This window comes from Cyprinus carpio, chromosome B25, assembly GCF_018340385.1.
Source record: "Cyprinus carpio isolate SPL01 chromosome B25, ASM1834038v1, whole genome shotgun sequence".
Taxonomy (NCBI): Eukaryota; Metazoa; Chordata; class Actinopteri; order Cypriniformes; family Cyprinidae; genus Cyprinus; species Cyprinus carpio.
In genome coordinates, this window is record NC_056621.1 from 21,051,867 (window position 1) to 21,073,181 (window position 21,315).

At 35.6% G+C, this 21,315-nt stretch overlaps 1 protein-coding gene and 2 long non-coding RNA genes across 6 annotated transcripts in view; 2 read left to right on the top strand and 1 right to left on the bottom strand.

The window, feature by feature from the left end:
- The window catches only part of LOC109096436 (anoctamin-3-like), a 96,676-nt gene that overhangs the window by 15,503 nt on the left and 59,858 nt on the right, over positions 1-21,315 (top strand). The window lies entirely within an intron of this gene.
- Positions 4,366-7,084, bottom strand: LOC109076285. Its single transcript, XR_006158649.1, has 4 exons — positions 6,853-7,084; positions 6,369-6,435; positions 6,123-6,242; positions 4,366-5,269 (listed from the first exon to the last, which is right to left on the bottom strand). It is a non-coding gene; the product is annotated as an uncharacterized LOC109076285 (long non-coding RNA).
- LOC122142516 lies at positions 9,879-21,164 on the top strand. Of its 2 annotated transcripts, none has more exons than XR_006158645.1 (6): positions 9,879-9,940; positions 10,136-10,228; positions 11,668-11,735; positions 12,669-12,788; positions 12,932-13,064; positions 21,150-21,164. It is a non-coding gene; the product is annotated as an uncharacterized LOC122142516 (long non-coding RNA). The 2 variants fall into 2 exon arrangements; XR_006158646.1 differs by having other exon boundaries at positions 9,892-9,940; positions 11,671-11,735.

Below are 21,315 nucleotides of genomic sequence, written 5' to 3' on the forward strand. Positions count from 1 at the left end.
ACACTGAATCCAACCAATATACACTTCACCGTCTATCTCTCTCCCTCCGTTCCTCTGCATTACTGCCTTTCTGGAATATTTATGTATAGTGCTGCACATTGAAACTGTTGTGTTGCACTCTCATTTTTATTTAATTTTTCACTTTAACTTTCATATAAAGCATTGAATTATGTTTCTCTTCCTGACAAACCAGTATGAGCTCAAAGCCAGATTAAAATATGGATCAAATAGACACTCATTGTGTAGGTTTATATAAATATGTAAAAGCATTATTAGTAACGTGTGATGTTATGAAAAATGTTTTAATTTAACGGTAAAAAGTCTGGCAGCAAAGTTGCCAACCACTTACCGTCAAATTACAGTAAACAACCTTAAATTATTTTACAGAAAAATGTGTGTTTTTTGAAAACGGATATTTACCGTAAACATTTTCTGTATTTTTAGTCAAACTGCTGTAGAAAGAAAAAAAAATCTCATAAAAAAATCTCGGTTGAATGTTAAACGAATGTATAAATCTGTATAAAAACTTGAAAATATTGCAGAAATACCTTAAAATTACATAATTAAAACAAAGACTTCTGTTTTAATACAGTATTATTTGGTATATTTTTAAGATAATCCAATCCATCTACGAGAACTCCTTGTCAAAGTAAAGACTTTTCTATGTAAAACACACAGAAAATGTTGTATAATTACCTTCAGATACCTTAATTTAAAGCCCAATACCAGTATATTGATCGATTTAAACTTTTATTTTATGTCATTATTCAATCTATTTACAGTAAATTCCTGTTAAATATTGGTTTTATCCTGTACAAAAAAAAACAAGATCTTGTGATATTAAGTTTCGGAAACATATTTTTTAACTGTTATTGCTTTATATAAACATTATTTGACGGTAATAACAAGCAACTCTCCAATATTTCTACATATTTTTACCATTTAAATACGGGGGTTTACTTTATATAAACATTATTTGACAGTAATTACAAGTACAAACTCTCCAATATTTCTAAGTACTATTACCATTTAAATACGGAGGTTTACTTTATATAAACATTATTTGACAGTAATTACAAGTAACTCTCCAATATTTCTACATATTTGTACCATTTAAATACGGAGGTTTACTTTATATAAATCTTATTTGACAGTAATAACAAGCAGCTCTCCAATATTTCTACACACTTTAACCATTTATGTACAGGGGATTACCTTATACAAACATTATTTGTAGTAATTACAAGCAACCCTCCAATATTTCTACATATTTGTACCTTTAATGTATGGGGCTTTACCTTATAAAAACATTTTTATTATGGTAATTATAAGGCAACTTCCCAATATATCTATATATCTACATACGTTTACCATTAATATATGGGGGTTTACCTTATATAACCAATACTTGACAGTAATTACAAACACATCTCCAATAACTTTACATGCTTTTACCATCAATGTATGAGGTATACTTTATATAAACATTGCTTTATACTAATTAAAATCAACTTTCCAATATATTAACATGACATTTACTCAATGTATGGGTTCACTTTATATAAACATTAATGGACAGTAATTACAAGCAATTCTCCAATATATGTAAAAATACACGTTTATTTTATGTAAACAATATTTGATAGCAATTACAAGCAACTGTCCAATATATGTACATACTTTTTCCATTACGGCATGGGGTTTACTTTATATAACAACTGTTTCACAGTAATAATAAGCAACTCCGATATATACAGACCTTCCTTATAAGTGCATGGGACTAACCTTATATGAACATAATTTGACAGTAATAACAAGCAACTCCAATATATCTACAGACTTTTCTTATTAGTGCATGGGATTTACTTAATATAAACATTATTTGACAGCAATTACAAGCAACATTCCAGTTTATGTCCACACATTCCGCATTAGTATATGGTGTTTTGAATGTACAAAAACCGGAAGGTCTATGTTAAGAGCATTTGCATCAACAACTTTTTCACTAAATACATACAAACATTTTTCTGACATTTTACAGCAATGTCCCATCCATTCATTGCAGATCCCCATTTGAGATGTATATTTCCCCTCAAAAGAAAAATGTTAAGTCATGTGAGTGATTCCTTTCAGAGTGAACACAGTTAATCTGACTGCAGTAGATGTGAAAGATATGAATAAAAGTGATGTTAATTCAGCCAGCGCACATACCTGTATTTACTTCCTATTTTCAGTCCACAGTAGTCAATTGTCGAGTTCTCCACTGTTGCTTAGTTACTTATGATCACGCGCATGAACTCGACAATCGACTTCTGTGGACTTCGACAGGAAGTAAATACAGGTATGTGCGCTGGCTGAATTAACATCACTTTTATTCATATCTTTCACATCTACTGCAGTCAGATTCACCGTGTTTACTCTGAAAGGAATCACTCACATGGGCTGGGCACTTGTAATGACACATCAAGGATGTTAAGAGGCTAAAAGCAGGTTTAAAACTTGCCCCATTTAAGTCAACAGGGTGCAAATTTTAAAAAAAGGATAACACAGTGTAGGCAACACCGATTTTTGTCGCTGTTCTCTGTACTGACAGCACTACAAATTTACAAAAAAATTAGCTCAATGTTAAAATTGACCGGAGTTCTCCTTTAACAAGCGGCTCCAGATTTTACACGTGATAACACCACAGTTTGAGTCTTCTCTAGTTTGTGGCTTTTGGGAGGAGAGTAGCTCATGTTCACAACAGAATAAGGATAAATGCGCAAAAAGTTTATGGGGTTAGATTTCGGTCACAATTCTGCGTGCGCAAGATCACATTTTGAGCATGCGAAAGGGCATTTTGCACGTGTGTGAACTGAGTTTTGCGGAGAAATATCTGTCTCTCAGATAATAAAATAATTAGAGCGAACAAAAAATCAATTTTGCTTTTAAAATAAGTATTTGGATGTGCGCAGATGTTCTCTTTCGCATGTGCAAAGTTTCACTTTCTTGCTCCTCTCATACCAGCCCTGAGTGCTCTCTAAGCGCAGACGGCTCGCTTGCGCAGCACAACCCAGCGTTACAATATGCCATAATTCCAGCCAATCAGAGATGAGGCTACTAAATTGTGATTGGCTGGCTTGACAATCGATCACAAGACTCCCTGCATCACTGACCGTGGAAGAGGAAAAATACATGGTGGGAAGATGTTTATGTTTAATTTGTTTAAAGGGTTAGTTCACCCAGAAATGAAAATTCTGTCAGTAATTACTCACCCTCATGTTGTTCCAACCCCGTAAGACCTTCGTTCATCTTCGGAACACAAATTAAGATATTTTTGATTAAATCTGACAGCTGGATCACTCCACCATAGACTTCTATAGACGTTATAACTTGCTGGCCCAGAAAATGTATTAAAGCCATCTTTAATATAGTCCAAGTGACTACAGTGGCTCAATCTTAAGTTTATAAAGCGACGAGAATACTTTTTGTGCACAAAAAAAATTAATAAAAAAAATAACGACTTTATTCCACTATTCATTTCCTTCTCTCTGGGCCTCGAGTGTTTTCACGTAGTGTGATAGCGCAGCACGTACAACACAGACGTGCTGCGCTATCACACTACGTGAAAAGACTCGAGGCACAGAGAGAAGGAAATGAATAGTGGAATAAAGTCGTTATTTTAGTTTGTTTTTGCGCACAAAAAGTATTCTCGTCACTTTATAAACTTAAGATTGAGCCACTGTAGTCACTTGGACTATATTAAAGATGGCTTTAATACATTTTCTGAATGTATCAAAAATATCTTAATTTGTGTTCCGAAGATGAACGAAGGTCTTACGGGGGGTTGGAACAACATGAGGGTGAGTAATTACTGACAGAATTTTTCATTTTTGGGTGAACTAACCCTTTAATGGCTTGAAAACTTCAATTTAAGTTCAAATGTCAAATCAAATCGTACTATTACTGTACATAGTGGCATGTCCCAGTGTTTCCTACACCTCAAGTGGTAGTTCTAACTCCTTTCTGAACTGCAAGTTATTTAATTAACATTAATGAAATATGAATGTGACCGAGCTGGGGTCTCAAATGTTACACATTTTCAGAAATGAAGATGGACAGACTTTTCCCCTTTTAATGAGATAAGTGTGTAAAAACGGTACATCACTCGCATTAGAATAAAAAAAGCCATCAAATATAGGCCTACGTAGAAATGTAATAACGTTAAAATAATAAATCAATCTACTTCATATCCTTGGAATTATTTAAACAAAAATTATTTTTATGTAAAAAATTTTTTTGTAAAAAAATTTTGTACTGTAATTTTATTATGTATTTTTTTGTATGGTTTTTGTGATGGTTGGTGTGCGGGTTTGTTCGCCTCAATTTGATCTGACATCTGAAAAATACAGCAGTGATGTGGATATTAATCATTTTAAAATATGTGCTTTATGTGGGTCTTTTCCAGGAGTATAACGCATTGATGAAGTATTAGACATGTTTTTGATATTTGTTTTAGTTAAATTAAATGTTATATTAATTAAAGGTGCTCTAAGTGATGTCACACGTTTTTTAGGCCAAAACATTTGTCACATCCTCTAGCTGCCTGTCCCCTGAACACACTGTAAAAAAACGCGGTCTCTCTAGACACCACAGGCTCCACAAACAACAAGAAAAACAAACTGTGCTCACCCGCACCACGAAACATAACAAACTGTTCCAGCCAATAACCGACAAGAAAGATTTGGGGGTGGGGTTTTGGGGGGCTTAGTGCCTGGATGAGGAGGAGGGAGGGTCTAGCTAGCCTCCGTTTTGTTTGACAACAATTCGAACGTCAACAAGAAGTTACAACTCCCGGCATTGCTTAGAGCACCTTTAAGTATCTGTCTTTACATTCTGAGTAATTCTGAAACGTTTTAACTTAAATCAAGAGACAGCTGTATGTGGGTCGCACTGAACATTACGTCGCGGCATTTGTGTGTGGCCTTGCTATGATGACCAGCTGCATTGAGGGGTACTATCTCTGGATATGATCTGCAATGGAAAATGGAGCACGGCCAGAGCAGGTACTGGTAATAGAACATGCACACAGGCTTAAAACACGGTCAAGTCCTTCAGTCAAAAACAATAGAAGCTAAGTTCCTTCCAGTAACAAACAAACAAGTTCATATATAATCAGTATTAAAATACAGATGTGAATGTTCATTTGGCAGATTGATATTCACCCACGTCCTTTCAGAATTCCAACAATGGCTATGATCCTCTGTAGTGACTCTCACCAGGCCTTGTCCTGAAAAAATAGATAAGATGTATCATGCTTGTAAAAATTCCTACACATCAACGGTGGCCACATTGTATTGTTTTCAATTTACACACAATGGCAACTTTGCCTCCTACCCTCACAGCATCGGCAGAGCAGAGCCATTAGGTTACCGCTTAACAATAATTGCAGTTTGGCGCTTGAATGAAAATTGAGCATGAACAAAAACTTTTGCCTCTATTAATGCTTCTAATGCAGGAACATTAAGGGGTTAAAATTTCTTAAAAGGTTCAAGCTGCTCTGTAAATGTGATCAACAAAATCTTAAAACCACTTGTAAAACTGACTGCTATCAAGTGTGAATTTGGCACAAACCTTTGGCAAGAGACTGAGTTTAATTATTCTGACAATTACAATTATTGAATTTAGAGATGGGTCATGATTTTCTAATTTTCATTCACTGTCAAATGGAATAGTTTGTTATTATTGCATCATTTTAGTTATTTTTGGAGCAAAATGTATTTTCGACGCTTCAATAAATTCTAACGGACCCTCTGATGTCACATGGTCTACTTTGATGATGTTTTTATTACCTTTCTGGACGTGGACAGTATACCGTACATACATTTTCAATGGAGGGACAGAAAGCTCTCGGACTAAATCTAAAATATCTTAAACTGTGTTCCGAAGATGAACGGATGTCTCACGGGTTTGGAACACATGAGGGTGAGTCATTAATGACATATTTTGATTTTTGGCTGAACTAACCCTTTTAAAGCATGGCAATCCCATCAGAAATGTGTATCATAGCAAGGGAAGCACACAAAAAAAAGCCAATTGGTACACCAAAATCAAATAACCCTGACCCCATCAAATAATTTTACCTGCAGCCGCATTTATCCTATTATGACACGTCTGAGGGTCTTTCCCTTAATGGTTTCCAGTGATTAAAGAAAGGACTGATGAAGGTGACATGAATCTCAATCTCCCCTTTCAGTGCGCCACTTCAGCAGAAGAAAGACAAAAGGACAGAAAGTTACTCAGACTTTCTACCAGTAACAGTATGAAAATCAGACTTAATACTATCCTAGTGTAGGTTTTCGAACAGTACGTGGGTAAAACTGACTTACGTTGGTGAATCATGGGTCTTTCTGTTGGGTGTTCTCCCCCGATAAAAATCTTATTCCAATGCTTGATCTAAAATAAATAAATAAATAAATAAATAAATAAAGAGTAAACAAATATCTTTTCAATATCTTATCAGTGTTTGAAGAGGTTATGTAAACATAATTCTAAAGAATTAATGACGGTTTTATCACTTTACTCATTCCCACGCTTTTTTACCTCTCATGCGTTTGAGTTTAAACTAACGTTAGCTGACAACATAAACACATAACGTTAACTTACCAACAACGAAACACAGCAATGTCAGATGGTACTAACACATGAAATACATGCTAATATCGCTACGCTAATAGTGAAGCAGTACAAAAACACACACAGAGATAACTTATTTATCTTATGAGGTTGCAGTAACGTTTACATGACAGTTAAGTTACCCGTGTCCCTAAACGTTAACGTTAGACTGTTAAGGACTGAAAAATGTTTTCTTACCTGATATTGCCAGTCTTTACAGACCACGTACGACCCCCTTCCTCTGTTCACATTCCAGCTTTTGTTCTTCATTGACATATCAACTAAAATTCGCACAAAATGTGAGAATTCAACAGGCAGATATAAAATAATCCAGGTCTGACCGAGTAATCAACGCAAAGCAGCTGCTCCGACCGAGAGTAACGGACATATTTTCAAATTTAAAATAGGCGCGCAGAGCCGCGCACATTCTCATTGGACAGTTTTCCTGTAAAACAGACAGATTAACCAATCATGCTCAAAGTAAAACGGCAAAACAACCAATAACAATAGCAATAGTTTGCGCGAGTTAACACAGCTGTGTATTAAATTTTATTTGCAGTCTGTATTATTATTTAATTAATTGGTCAAATGACATGACAGTGTATGAAAGCAAATGTAATAATGCAATGTAAACTGTTAGGCAAGCAGACAAAATTGTAAATTCACACAAAATCACATAAGGCAAAAGGTTTCTGCTGCACTGGTCTCTTGAGGGTGAAACTATTATTGTTAATAATGATAATAATTATATTTTAACATATACATTGAAGAGCTGTTATGATCAAAAAATCATTAAATCCTAATTAATTATCATAATAATACGTTTAAAAGCAAGAAACACTTCTAAATCGACGTTGAAATTTTGTACAGGATGTACGTCAACATAAAGCACAGAGACTAGAAAAACAATTACGATGTTTGTTTACACGGTTGTGTAATGTTTCTACCATTTTAATGTCTACAATTCCTTCACCCCCAGTTTACCAAAGCTCAAGTATATGCTACAAGAGCCTTGGTTGAACTGTTGAGCCCCAAAATAAATTCCTAGTCTTTCACACATTGCTCACCTATTGTAAATTAAAAATATATAGCACCCCATTGTAAAGCTTTATTCATAGTGTGGCTGTTTGTTTTCCCATCAACCGAGGACTAATGATTTCACTGCAGTGAGGGCCTTGAATTTTGTTCAATATAGATTGATTTTGTGTCTTAATGCTTCAACGTTTTTAAAGTGGACATGTGTCAATATAGTCTATGGTCAATATATACGATAACAGAAAAACACTGTCAGGGCAGCATTTCAAACAGACAAAAAGGACAATGTCCTTAAAAGCCAAGCCAAAAGAGGACATAAAAGCACACAAGATTCAAGAGTCCTTTCACACCAACAGGCAGAAAGGCATTAGGAGGTTAGTGTCCAGCATTCTTGAGCCTGGTTGTTTTGCGGAAAAACTGTCCCAAAGCATGATGATCAGAGATTTGAGGCTGCAGCACCACTTGCCAGACAGCAGCAGCTGAAACAGTCCACGGGTGGGGGCTGAAAATGTTGCCACTCAATTTTTTCTCTGCCACTTATGAAATTTTTACAGAATACTTCAGAATTGTAAACACTGAGTCAGCGCCTGACAGTAGAAACACTGGATATATGATGTATAAACAATCACTGACTATTCTTGATTTAAGAATTTTATATTAAACTTAAGCTGTGCAATTATTTCCTGTACAATAACTGTATATTTAGTTACACTGTGCAACAATACCTCCTGCTGTATTCATCCATCTTTCAAGCCAATATTTTAGATCTGTGTCTGTAGTATAACACACAGTAATTATTATGTTCAATTTTTATTTACAGCATATCTGCATGAAAGGTAGCCTACATAGCTGTTTTTTTTTATGTATATATTTTTTATCTATCACTCTTGTATCTGCACTTGTTGAATCTTAAGCTGATGTGGCCAGCAAAGTTTATCTTTGCTTCTGAAAAATAATATTTCTTAATTGTATATTTCTGCATTGGTGGCAGGGGACTTGGAAGTTTTTAAATTTACCCTGTATTTGATAGGTGTGAGGTGCTAATTTCATTCCTGTCTGCATGCCATGTAACTGACATCAGAAGCCAGAGTTGATAAGACACCAGCAAAGTAGGTACTGGGAAAAGAGCCCCAGGCCAGCATCTGTAATAGACTTTGGGGCTCATGGGCCCATGGACTCTGTGAAAGTGGGATGAAGATCGCAAGATGGCCATTAATGACTGAAGTCAAAGACTTCTAACATGTCAGGGTAGTGCAAGCTTGTTTTACTCCATTCTGGCTGTCTCTGTTCTAAATGCCTGTGTACTGGTATTGTCATTCTGTATTTAGGCTATGTTAGGGGAGTGGGCCTATGCATGATGTGAACTGGCTGCATTGTACTTTTGCCAAATCATTCCTCTGACCAAAACATGATGATCATATAGTTGGATGTTGTACAATCATAAACATTCACTGATGAGTTAATCACAGACTTGGGCATGTGCACCATGCACTTTTGGGACTAAAACAGATACATCAAATCAATGTTTTCTTTGCACCAATTTTTAGGTGAAAAGGTGAAAGGATTTTCATTTATTAAAAGATAAAAATAAATCTTTGGGCAAAAAAAAAAAAAAAACTTCATTAGGTTAGCAAATGCTGTTATGCTATTTTTTCATAACACTAGCTAAGCTTTACGTTTTACGCACCTAATCGCATTTACTTTTAACAGTAGCTCTGTTTATAATGATGACTTTAGTTGTCAAGGCACAAATTGCCTCTCTGAGGACATTAAAGTTTTCTAAGTCTAAGGTAACAAGCCATTGTTCAATTTGTCTTTTATTGATATTTTTTGCTTTATATGTATTATATGTACATATATGTACCTTTTCTTTAAAAGGTTAAAGTACAATATCAAGAGCCAGCCCTGATTGGCTGCTTGATTTTCAAATTAAAAGAACGTCCAGTTGGAGGTCTTTCTTTCGGCGGAGACGAAGTCATAGCACGTTACAAGGCAGTAAAATCAGCAGTGAGCAGTGAAATATTTGCAGTGGTAAAAGTTATTAATTCCCAAAGATTTTAATTAACAATCCACAGTGTTAAACAGTACTCGTGTTCAGTGTTGTTATATGGTGTAATTTCACTTTTACTCTAAAAGTGCGAAATAAAAGACCCGCCGAATTGTCTGGACTCCGCCCTTCAGTGACTGCTGCCCGTCTATGCTGCTGCCTCGCGAAGCGACAACGCCATCTTTTCTTCGAGCGACCGAGACGGTAAGCTGGACTGCTTTTCTCTTGATAAAAGTACATTGGAAAAACATTTTTGTTGATAATATAACTCGAAATATGATTTGGTGGTGAACACATTTAGAAATTACTAACCGCGAGTGTTTTGTCAGGTTTAGTGTTAAGTTCGTTCGTTAATTTATGTTATAACGTTAACATGCTTTACGCTTGTTTTATTTTTAGTTGGTCGACACGTCCTTTCGCCTCTGTTCCCTCCTCGGCCTGGGGTTACTGCGAATCTGGCGCTGAAGACTGAAGCTGCTAACGTTATATTTGGTAGGTTTTCTACTAAAATGAGAGAATTCATCAAATGGTAAATGAATTTGTTTTTGAAAGCATCGAGTGCGGCATTTCGCTGTTTCCATGCTTTGAAACGGTAATAGTGTGAGAGTGTTAAACATTACACGCTAACAACTTTTTTGTGACGCACAACACCGTGTTGAAGTGTGCTTCTCGCCGCTGCAGATGTGCAGTCTTTCTGCAGACAGAGCTGCTATAACGAGGAGCATTTACCAAACATTTGATTGACGTTATCTAATGCAAAAGTCTGAAATTAGAGCACGGTTTAAAAACTTCTATTCGCTACTGTCTTGCGTTGCTTGTTCTCAGCGCTGAATATCATGTCTGTCGTGTCGTCATATCTGCGTCAAGACCATAGACTGTAAAAAAATATGGACGTAGTGTCCGTGACGTCACCCATAGACTCCTCAATAGCGGTTTTGAAGCTCAAAGTATGCAGAGCGGGCCGTCGCCATCTTGGCAGCGCGTCACCGCGCGACTCCTCCCGGATAATCGAAAAAATGGGCAAAAGGAGGGAGTTGGTTGCTGAAGCCACGCCCCCCTAGCGCGACGGCATTGTCAGCAGCGGCAATCCAGCTGTCAATCATTGGCCACGCCCTTAATTATGCAGAACTTTAAGGCTTAATAAAATTTAAACGGATGAGTTATAAAAATCCTACACCCCCCTCACAATTGTCATGAAGGGCAAAATTAGCAATATAGACCAAAATCATTTTTTGAACCAGGCTGTAAACATGTTTTTTTCTGCTGTAAAGTTGGGCATTTTTAACATGGGGAGTCTATGGAACTGACTCCCTGTTGCAGCCAGCCTCAAGCGGCCAGTCGATGAAATTACAGTTTTAGTCACTTCCTTATTGGCTTCACGAGAGAGAGCGCGAGGTTGCCGCTCGGTCAAGACACAAACGCGCTTCCGTGAAGTGTTTCTTATGGCAAGTAACGTTCGTTAACGTTTCGTATCATGAAAGTACGCAGCCCCGCACGTCACCTGTAGGAGAAAAACATACAATCCGTGGCGACGGTTTTGCAATCCTTCCCGTCAGTTTGTAAACCGTACTCACGAATTCTTAAACTGTTCCCTCGGTTTAACAAATCGTTTATAAACTGACGGGACGGATTGCAAAACCGTCGCCACGGATTGTATGTTTTTCTCCTACAGTTGACGTGTGAGTTAAAGGTAGGTGTAAATCTTCAGTTGTGTTTCAAAGATAACAAAAGTCTTGGCTGAGTAAACTGATGAAATTTTCATTTTTTAACGAATCCTGTAATAAAAGTATATGGCCATATGTGTCACCCGAGATGCGTGCTAATGTCAGGTTGTGAACAGAGCCACTGTGTGACTACACAATCAACTTAGCAGAATGGTTCCTGAGAGAGACGTTGTCATTAATTGTTTTTTCTTTTCTTTTTTTTTCAAGAAGCCAAGTTTCTGGCTTCTCCCAAGACCTTCAAGGATCCAATTGACCTCTGAATCAGCTGTTAAGAAGTATGAAACAGATTGTCTAAAGCACTATTCGGACGGGACTAGTTTTCTAAACTACGTTTGAGTTTCGATTCTTACCACCTGACGTCTGCAATTTTCATGTACTAATTCAGACGGGACTAACATCTTCATGTTTATTACAGAGGTGGGAGGGTCTGTTTTGTGCATCTGGGCGTCAGAGATCACGCGCTCTGTATGCGTGCATTGCATATAACGTTAGTCATTCGGATCGATTACCATTAGTATTATTACACAATAAATACTAAAAACTAAATGGCTAGTATAGCAAAACCATGTTAATGTGTGGTTTCTTTAGTTTAATTGTTGTTTTTTGTAGTAGGCTAAACCCATTTTTTATTTTAATAAAGGTACATCTGTAATTAAAAACATTATGTAACTGAGTGCATAAATGAACGTGAGTAATCTTACCTGACGCTGATATTACAATAGCCAATATTAACAGTTTACATGATCTGGCTCTTGATTTTATTATTTTTATTATTTTTATTATTATTATTTCTTATATATCAAACATGCGCGCTGTAAGAGCATCTACGGCAATTCACGTTGGCCAAAACACACAAGGAAACGCGTTGTGAAATAAAATATCACCTGCAATCACAGACATTCGCATTCGGACGGGATTAGTTTTCTCAGAGGATCACTGAGTTTGCTGAAAAACAGTAGGTAATTCGCTCTGGAATTATTACAGAGGTTGTGTGAGAAAAACACAGACACGGCAGATTCGGACGGGTTTAAAATCACCCAGTACGTCTGTGAAACACAGATTTCTCTAACGACCCCCTGTAAAAGTAGTCCTGTCCGAATAGGGCTTAAGTTTAGGCTATATTTCAGAATAAGAATATCTATATTTATGTTGTATCTATATTCTGTGTTCATGCATTTTTTGCTGAATTTGTCATATCTGTTATTTAGAATGGGACAGCTATATTGCATCAATTGGTCTCCTACTTCATTTGATTCCACCATCATTACAAGGCTGCAAGGGATCTGGAAAAATGTCATCCTGTCAAGCTGAAAAACATCTTCAAAAAGGTACATTTGGACATTTCTGTCAATACCTATTGTCTGCCTCAAAATATTGCCAAATGGGTTGTATATGTAAAACACATTTAATATAAAAAAAAAAATCAGTTGGAGAGCTGACCTTGAGTGTTACTTTTGTCTTTTATCTGCAGGCACTAACAAGAACAGCTTGATTGCAGAGAAGAGACCACACAGCCATACACGCTCACTGATGGGACAGTGAGGAACATCATTCATGGATGCTACACAACCTCAAATCTACACGTCATATTTGTTCATGTCTAGGTAAATTTGATGATTTTTGTGTTTTATTAACTACTTTGTTTCTGTTTCTGTGCAACACTTAATGAATGTGACTGACTAATTAACCTCTACACATCTGGTATATGCTTTAAAGTTGCCACTTTGCCCATTTGTTCAGTAAATGTTGAAATGTATACATCTGTCTGAAGACTTTCTTGATTTTGTCTATCCTTTTACATTAACTTTATTTTTAACATAATTAACATTATTTTTTTTGTTTGCACTGAAAAGAGGACATTATTAATAACATTTAAAACAACAGCAGAGGTGTTAAATACCCCATAGTGTAAAATTTGAACAACAATAGCATGTGTAACACTTTACACTTGGAGTGTAATTTTTTTCTAGACATTGTTTAAAATGAAATGTAAAATGTGAAAATGAAAAGGATTTAATTAAATTCTGATTTTAATTCAGTGTGTGTGTGTTATATAATATATATATATATATATATATATTAATATATATATATAATATATAATATATATATATATATATATAACCCTTAGAAATAACTGCAAATTACAAGCTAAATACAAGACAGTTCTAGAATTTGCATTCAGAGATAGTTTGACAGCAATTACAACACCAACACAGCACATATGAGACCAAATTGAAATGAACCTAATGTATTTAACCACTGCAGAACAAATATTCCTCTGAAGAGTGTCTGACATCTATATCTTGGATTGTTAATTTTAATTACTATCAAAAATGCTTTTGGAAAGTATACCTCATACATTAACGGGAGAAGTCTGTAGATATATTGGATAGTTTTTCTTTTATTTACTTTAAAACAATGTATGTAAAACTCCATACATTAATAGGAAAAGTATGTTGATACATCGGATAGCTGCTTTAAATTAAAACAAAGTTTATATAAAGTGAACTATGAATTATTGGGAAAGTAAGTATGTCGATATATTGGATAGTTGCTTTTAAGTATTATAAAACAAAGTTTATATAAGTGAACTCCATAAATTAATGGGAAAGGTATGTAATGTATTGGATAATTGCTTTTAATTACTATAAACATTTTTTATATAAAGTGAACTCCATGAAATTTATGGAAACAGTATGTAGATATATTGGATAGTTGCTTTTAAGTATTATAAAACAATGTTTATATTAAGTAACTCTATACATTAATGGGGAGAAGAATGTATATAAATTGGATAGTTGCGTTTAATTACTATGAAAGTATGTTCATTCAAAGTAAACCCCATACATTAATGGGAAAAGTATGTAGATATATTGGATAAATGCTTGTAATTACTGTCAAATATTGTTTATATAAAGTAATGACTATAAAAAAATATGGCTTTGCAAGCTATTATAATGTGTTCTTATTTTTTCTACAGTTCAAAAACTAAATTTAACAAGAATTTAATATTAATAGATTTATTAATCCCATAAAATAAAAATCTAAAGCTTTTAAAATATGGTATTTTAAGTAATGTTATGTAATTTTTTGTGTGTTTTACATCTAAAAATCTGTATTTTGACGGGGAATTCTTGTGGATGTAATTGATAATGTTATGAATTTACCAAAGAATACTGTGTAAAATCAGAAGACTTTAATTAATTGTATAATTTTAAGGTATTTCTGCAATAATTTCCAGTTTATATGCAGATTTATTCATTTGTTTAACATTCTACAGACATTTTTTAATGAGATTTTCTTTTCATTCTTCAGCAGTGGAACTGTAAAAATACAGAAAATGTTTACAGTAAATATCTGTATTTAAAAAACAGAATTATTCCGTAGAATAACTTAAGTTTTTTTACTGTAATTTGACGGTAAGTGTTTGGCAACTTTGCTGCCAGACTTTTTTACCGTTTTTTTTTTACCGTTTTTTTACGATTGTTTTTTTTACATGCATTTACCTTAAATTTAAGGTTTCACAGTAAAAAAACACAGTCTTAATTTTAAATATGTGAATTTTTTTGTCTTTTTACATAGAATTTAACGTAATTTAACATTCAAGCCAATTAAACAAAAGAATAATCCTGTAAAAAAAACTATAATTTCTCATTATATGAATTTACGAATTATTACTTTTATTTTATGGTTAATGTTTTTAATAAAAGTTTTTTTCTGTATTTTAATAACATTTACACGTAATGTTAAAAAAACAGAAAATATCTGTAAAATAATACAGTATATTTCTGTTAAAAAACTTTTTTTTTTTACAGTGTAGGGAAATATACCCTGTGGGCACTGTGGGGCATCATGAGTGATGTATTTCTGCACTTGACTTGACTTGTATTCCCCTCAGACTGAGCATATGTGCCCCTCGTATGGGCTCCTGCATTGACTGTTTGATATAAGGCATGGTGATCAATGACTGTTTCGCATGATTTCCCTAATAAATGAAAGCCTTGTTTGCATTTTATGACATTGTAACTGAAATCATTGTATTATTTGGCATGTTGTTATTAGTTATACTTTTAAGACAGCGTGTAGGTGAACATGCATTATCTTGTGATCTCCCAACTCTGTATACAAGTTTTGGGGTCTTTTGCAACTCTCACATGCTCTCACAGAAACTATTTTTTGTAATGTGAAGGGATGGGTTCACCTAAAAATGAAAATTTCTGTCATTTACTGGGTCACCCTCATGTCTTTCCAAACTCGTAAGACTTTTATTCTGTGGAACATAAAAGAAGATATTTTGAGAAATGTTGCAGTGTTTGTTTCTCCATACAGTGGAAGTCAATGGTTACCAAAACTGTTTGGTTGCCAACATTCTTCAAAATGTCTTTTTTATGTTTCACAAATATAAAAAGGCACACAGGTTTGGAAAGACATGAGGGTGAATAAATGATGACAGAAGTTTAATTTTTGAAGAAATGTTTTTCATGCTGTAGTTTTCAAAAAGTTTCACTCTGTAGAAAAAGATTTTACCAGCTAGTCTGTACTTAGATTAGACATGAATATGTTTTGTCTTTCTTTCTGTGCTTTTGCAGTAGTAAGGATGTTTAATGCTCTGCTGAGAACTTTGTGATTATGTATAAGACTTATATTGACTGGGATTGAATGAACACGTTTCTGGTTAAATGGAGTCTTGCAATAAAGCTCCTACTATTAAGTCTATTGAGCTCTCAGTGAGCATTTCAGTAGTTACATTATTGGTGAAAAGCTTTTTATTTTTTTTAAGAGAAATGAGTGCTTTTCCATTGCTTGGCAACAGTGTTTGCCTCTGACAGAGTAGATTTGTTCTAGCTATACAGCCCATTAGTCCAGACAGGTTTGCAGCAGTGTCACTCATGTGATGTGTACCCTTATTAAACACATGGGTGAAAGGTCTGACTTTCTTTTTGCGCTGCATTGTGTATGTAGGCGAGAGATCAGGCTGGGAACTGAACTGGGAAGTGGGCACTGAGTGATAATGTTAAAGCTGTGTCCTGTCCTTTATGTTTATGGAGGTATTTCATGAGTGGGTGTGTGTGGTGTAGCATGTGTTGTCTTTTGTCTGACTGTGCCATCAACAAACCGCCTCTTTTGCAGAGCCACGTGCCCGGATGCAGGTGAATGGTGTGTGTGTGTGTGTGGTGGGGTGTTTGGGTAATTAATAAGGCATAGGGTTACCCCAGCTGGCCAATCAGATCACTGCGGCTGAGTGCTGCCTCCACAACTCATGTTTGTTAATTGTGGAGAAAGCCGAGACACCACTGGGAGTCGTAATTGTTTCCGCTGGTGAAAGGGTGGTCCCGGGACAGCTGGGGTTGCCCCACACCAGCACAGCACATCACACTAGACTGCTCTGACAAACAAAGAATTACTGAGATCAGTGTTGCCATATACAGTATAAAAACTATATTTCAAAAGTTTGGGTTGGTAAGATTTTTGTAATGTTTTTGAAATGAGGCTCTTTTTCTTACCAAGGCTGCATTTATTTAATTACAAATACAATATAAAAAAAATTGAAATATTATTACGATTTAATATTAATTGTTTAGCAGCCATTACTCCAGTCTTCACTGTCATGTGATCCTTCAGAAATCATTTTAATATGCTGATTTGGTGCTCAAGAAATATTTCTTGTTATCAGTGTTGAAAACAGTTAATATTTTTTGTGGAAGCTGTGGATACTTTTTTTCAGGATAGTTTCATGAATATAAAGTTCAAAGGAACAGGATTTATTTGAAATAGAAACGTTTCATATTGTTATAAATGTCTTTACTGTCACTTTTGGTCATTGCAGTCCAGTGTGTCTGCCTCATTGTTTGGTCATTAGCATTGAAGTGTTCTCTGTAGGGCTGGGCGATATATCACATGTGATTGTCACGTGCATTTCGTCAGTAAAGCCGGTTCCCTGATTACCGCTAAATTGCCATCACCTGCTTTCAAATGGAGCGGCATTTAATAGACAGAGCCGTAGATCACTGACAAGCTACACAATATTGCGTTCGTTATTGCAGATTAATCACCTTCGATAATGAACGCGATATTGCGTAGCTTGTCAGTGATCTACGGCTCTGTCTATTAAATGCCGCTCCATTTGAAAGCAGGTGATGGCGATTTAGCTGTAATCAGGGAACCGGCTTTACTGACGAAATGCGGGTGACAATCGCATGCGATATATCGACCAGCCCTAGTTCTCTGGTATTTTTAATATACTGTTTTGCATCAAAACCAGTATACTTTAAGCCTTCAGCACTTTCAGGTCCCTTTACGATCATTCTGTTCTCCATCTTATGACATTTAACCATGGCAACAATTCAAGAACTAGAACCTTTATGAAGAATGGAAGGATACTTCATTTCAGAAGATGCTTTGCACCAAAAGATCTGTGAAACACAAAAAACAATTTGCTGCCCATCGCACCAGATACTGTACTTGTGGGAGTCAAATAAAACCTTCAAATTTGTCTCTTAATATCAATCCACAACCTCAGCATTCAGTGGAAATGTACTGCATACAACTTGAGTCACTGTTGTCTTTTACAGAATTGGATGAGGACTTCTTTAAATGAGGCTTGAGAGAGGTCATAACATGGCAATGCTCTACGAGCCTTGCATCTCCGGCCAGACCTTGTGAGACAGGACCATGCTCAACTTGGCCGTAACAATGGGCCTGTGTGACCGTTTGAATGTGCTATTCTCTGAGTGGTGTGGTTCATTTGGATCAGACAATGGCTTCACTTTGCATCATTTATTTCCAGAGGCCCTGCATGTCACCATGCCACTCCTGTTTACTGCGTTCTGGACCAACTGTGCTGCATCTACACACCTTTAGCAGTTTAGAATCCAAGATTTGTCTGTTCTGTTGTCAGCCACGGGTTTTGTGTTAGCTTGTAATATGAGATCTTATTGTCTTTTCGCCACTCAGTCAGGTGTAATCCTGTTTCAGTTTGTTTCCTCAAGCTGTCCTTCATCTTGGCTCAAAGAAGATTATGTGAATAGTAGGGTGACTGTAATTACTTCTGATCTCTTTCTGTGCTTCACTTTCATTCATTCTCTTTGTTTTTCTTTAGTGTTTGTCAGTGCATTTGCCCTAAACCCTACTTTGCAAACATTATGATTTTACATTCTCTTTGTGGTTGGTTAGTGTAGGATTAAACCTGCCTGAGCTCTTACTTTTCTGTGTTGTCTGTAAAGCTGTTTTCCAGGCAACCAAACTTTTGTTGCAGAATTAAACACTAAAACCTTTTGCACAATCACTTTCTGTATTCAGGCTTGGTGAGTTAAAGGGATAGTTTGCTAAAAGTGAAAATGCTATTATTGTTTTATTATTTTATTTTATTATTTGTGTTCCAAAGAAAGCGGTTTGGATCGACAGGAGTAATTGATGACAGAAGTGTAATTTTTTGTTTTTTCTTCCTAGAGTTTGACTTGGAGCTTTTTGGCATACTTGCGCTCTAGCTGAGAGGTGTTGCTGAGGTAAAATCTGTGGCCTTTCCTCAGAGCCATGAGGTCTTTCTCCTCTTGGAGGCCCCATGACCTTCTTTATTCCTCCAGCGTCAAGGAGCAGGTCATCCTTAGGGCGCTTTTGAATACTTGTAGTTTTCTTAATTCATTGAGGGTTGCTGGTGCATTCCACAACTTTGCTCCCAGGATATTGAGAATCTGGATGGTTGGTTGGTGTTTTATTAACACTTGCTGAGACATAAAAGGAACAAAGGACATTCTCAAAAAGAGCTCTCTCTAAGTTAAAGAATTATTGCTGTTCGATACAAGTTAAGCTCAATTGACAACATTTATGTTATAATATTGATTACCAAAAAAATAATCTTGTTTGTCTTTTTTTTTTTTTTTTAATGATATAGTAGGTTTTGTTTTGGGGAATGTGTATGTGTGTGGTTTTTAAGAGAGGATTTTTGAGGTTTAATTTTATTTTTTTTAAATTATTTTTAAATAATTGTTCTCATAATTTTATAGTCATTTTGGGCTTTACAGCTTCACACTGTAATGATAAAAAATTAAATGGTAAACGTTCACACAAAAAACACACTAAAATCATGTTAACAGTCACAGTTTTTGTGGCTATACAAAAAAATATTTTAATGTTTATCGATTGGGCCCCATCTATATCCATTGGAAGTTCCTCACTGTTATCCAGATGTTTTTTTGTTTGTTTTTTTTTTTAAGAAAAAGAGTGACAAGTGGAAACTAATTTGTTTGTTAATCAACACAAGTGCTGTTAATTGACCTTAAAGGGATACTCCATCCCAAAATGAAAATTTTGTCATTAATCACTTACCCCCATGTCATTCCAAACCCGTAAAAGCTTTGTTCGTCTTCGGAACACAATTTACGCTATTTTGGAAGAAAACTGGGAGGCTTGTGACTGTCCCATAGACTGCCAAGTAAGTTATACTGTCAAGGTCCAGAAAAATATGAAAAGCATATAAAAAATAACGATAATATAATGAAATAAAATAACTACTTTATTCAACAATTCATCTCCTCTGTGTCTCTCCACATCATCATAGCGCCATTTTGGAGAATATGAGCTGTACGCACAGCTTATACTCTTCTGTGCCAGCCGCATAGAGGAGACGAATTGTTGAATAAAGTCGTTATTTTTGTTTTATTCGCGTACAAAAAGTATTCTCATCGCTTCTTAACGTTACGGTTGAAACACTGATGGCAGATGGAGTATTCTGACGATGCTTTTCATACTTTCCTGGACCTTGACACTGTAACTTACTTGGCAGTCTATGGCAGCGGTCCACAACCTTTTTAGCGCCACGGACCGGTTTAATGTCAGACAATATTTTCACGGACCGGGCTTTAAGGTGTGACGGATAAATACAACAAAATAAAAGTGATACGACTGGCATAAAAACTGGGTATATTGTAAAATATAATAATAAACATGAATCCACTGTGTATTCGTATGCAACTTTATTAGCAGCGTCCTCGTAAACATCGCGCCAACAACATAACATGAATAACATCCTCTCTGCCCCCAACCCTAACGCTCACTTTTTTATATATAAAAAATAAATATAATGAGCAACAAAAAAAAGAGGAAATGTGACGATTTTAAATTTTTGAACATTTTTGTAGTCGGATGTTTAAATCCATTCCTTTTGGATACATTATTGATGTTATCATATAAAGATGAGTGGTTTGTAGAGGCGGCTCACAGGACTTATCATTAAGTTCTATGGAAACTGGTGTTCGTACATAGACTAGTTGTAGTCAGGTGGTCATCTTTGAAATGCCCTTTTCATATCCTTTCAATAACTCAGCAATTCTCAGAATTCTGTGGCTTCCTGGTAAAGTAAATATTTCAGTAACTTTAAACCAAGTGCCTCACACCCTTAAGAAATGTGCACTTTTTTAATTGCTGCCACAAATTTTTTTCTTCATATGGAAAAATCATATGTGGGCTCAAGATTTTGTGTAAATAGTATTTTTTTTTTATTTTTTTTTGTGAGCTCAGGATTTGTATAAATACAATTGTTTATGACAACCAGATTTCCTTGTTTGATAGTTTCCCATTGTATGACCTCCCTAAAGTAGTGATGCCATAGTTTGATTTGTTGCAGGGATGTCCAGCAGTGTCTATGTTTGGGCCTGTGGTTTTAATGGTGGTGTATGCTCTCTCTACAGCGTTGATGTTGCCGTCCTCTGTGCGCTGTAATCTGAGAGTCACAATCTAACTGTGTGGAGGCATACAGACATGGTTCTTCCTCTGCCCCAACACTGCAGGGGCTGGACAGATAAAACAAGGCCAACGGCCAAAGCAAACTGTAGCGTCATCCTCTGTAATCTGAGA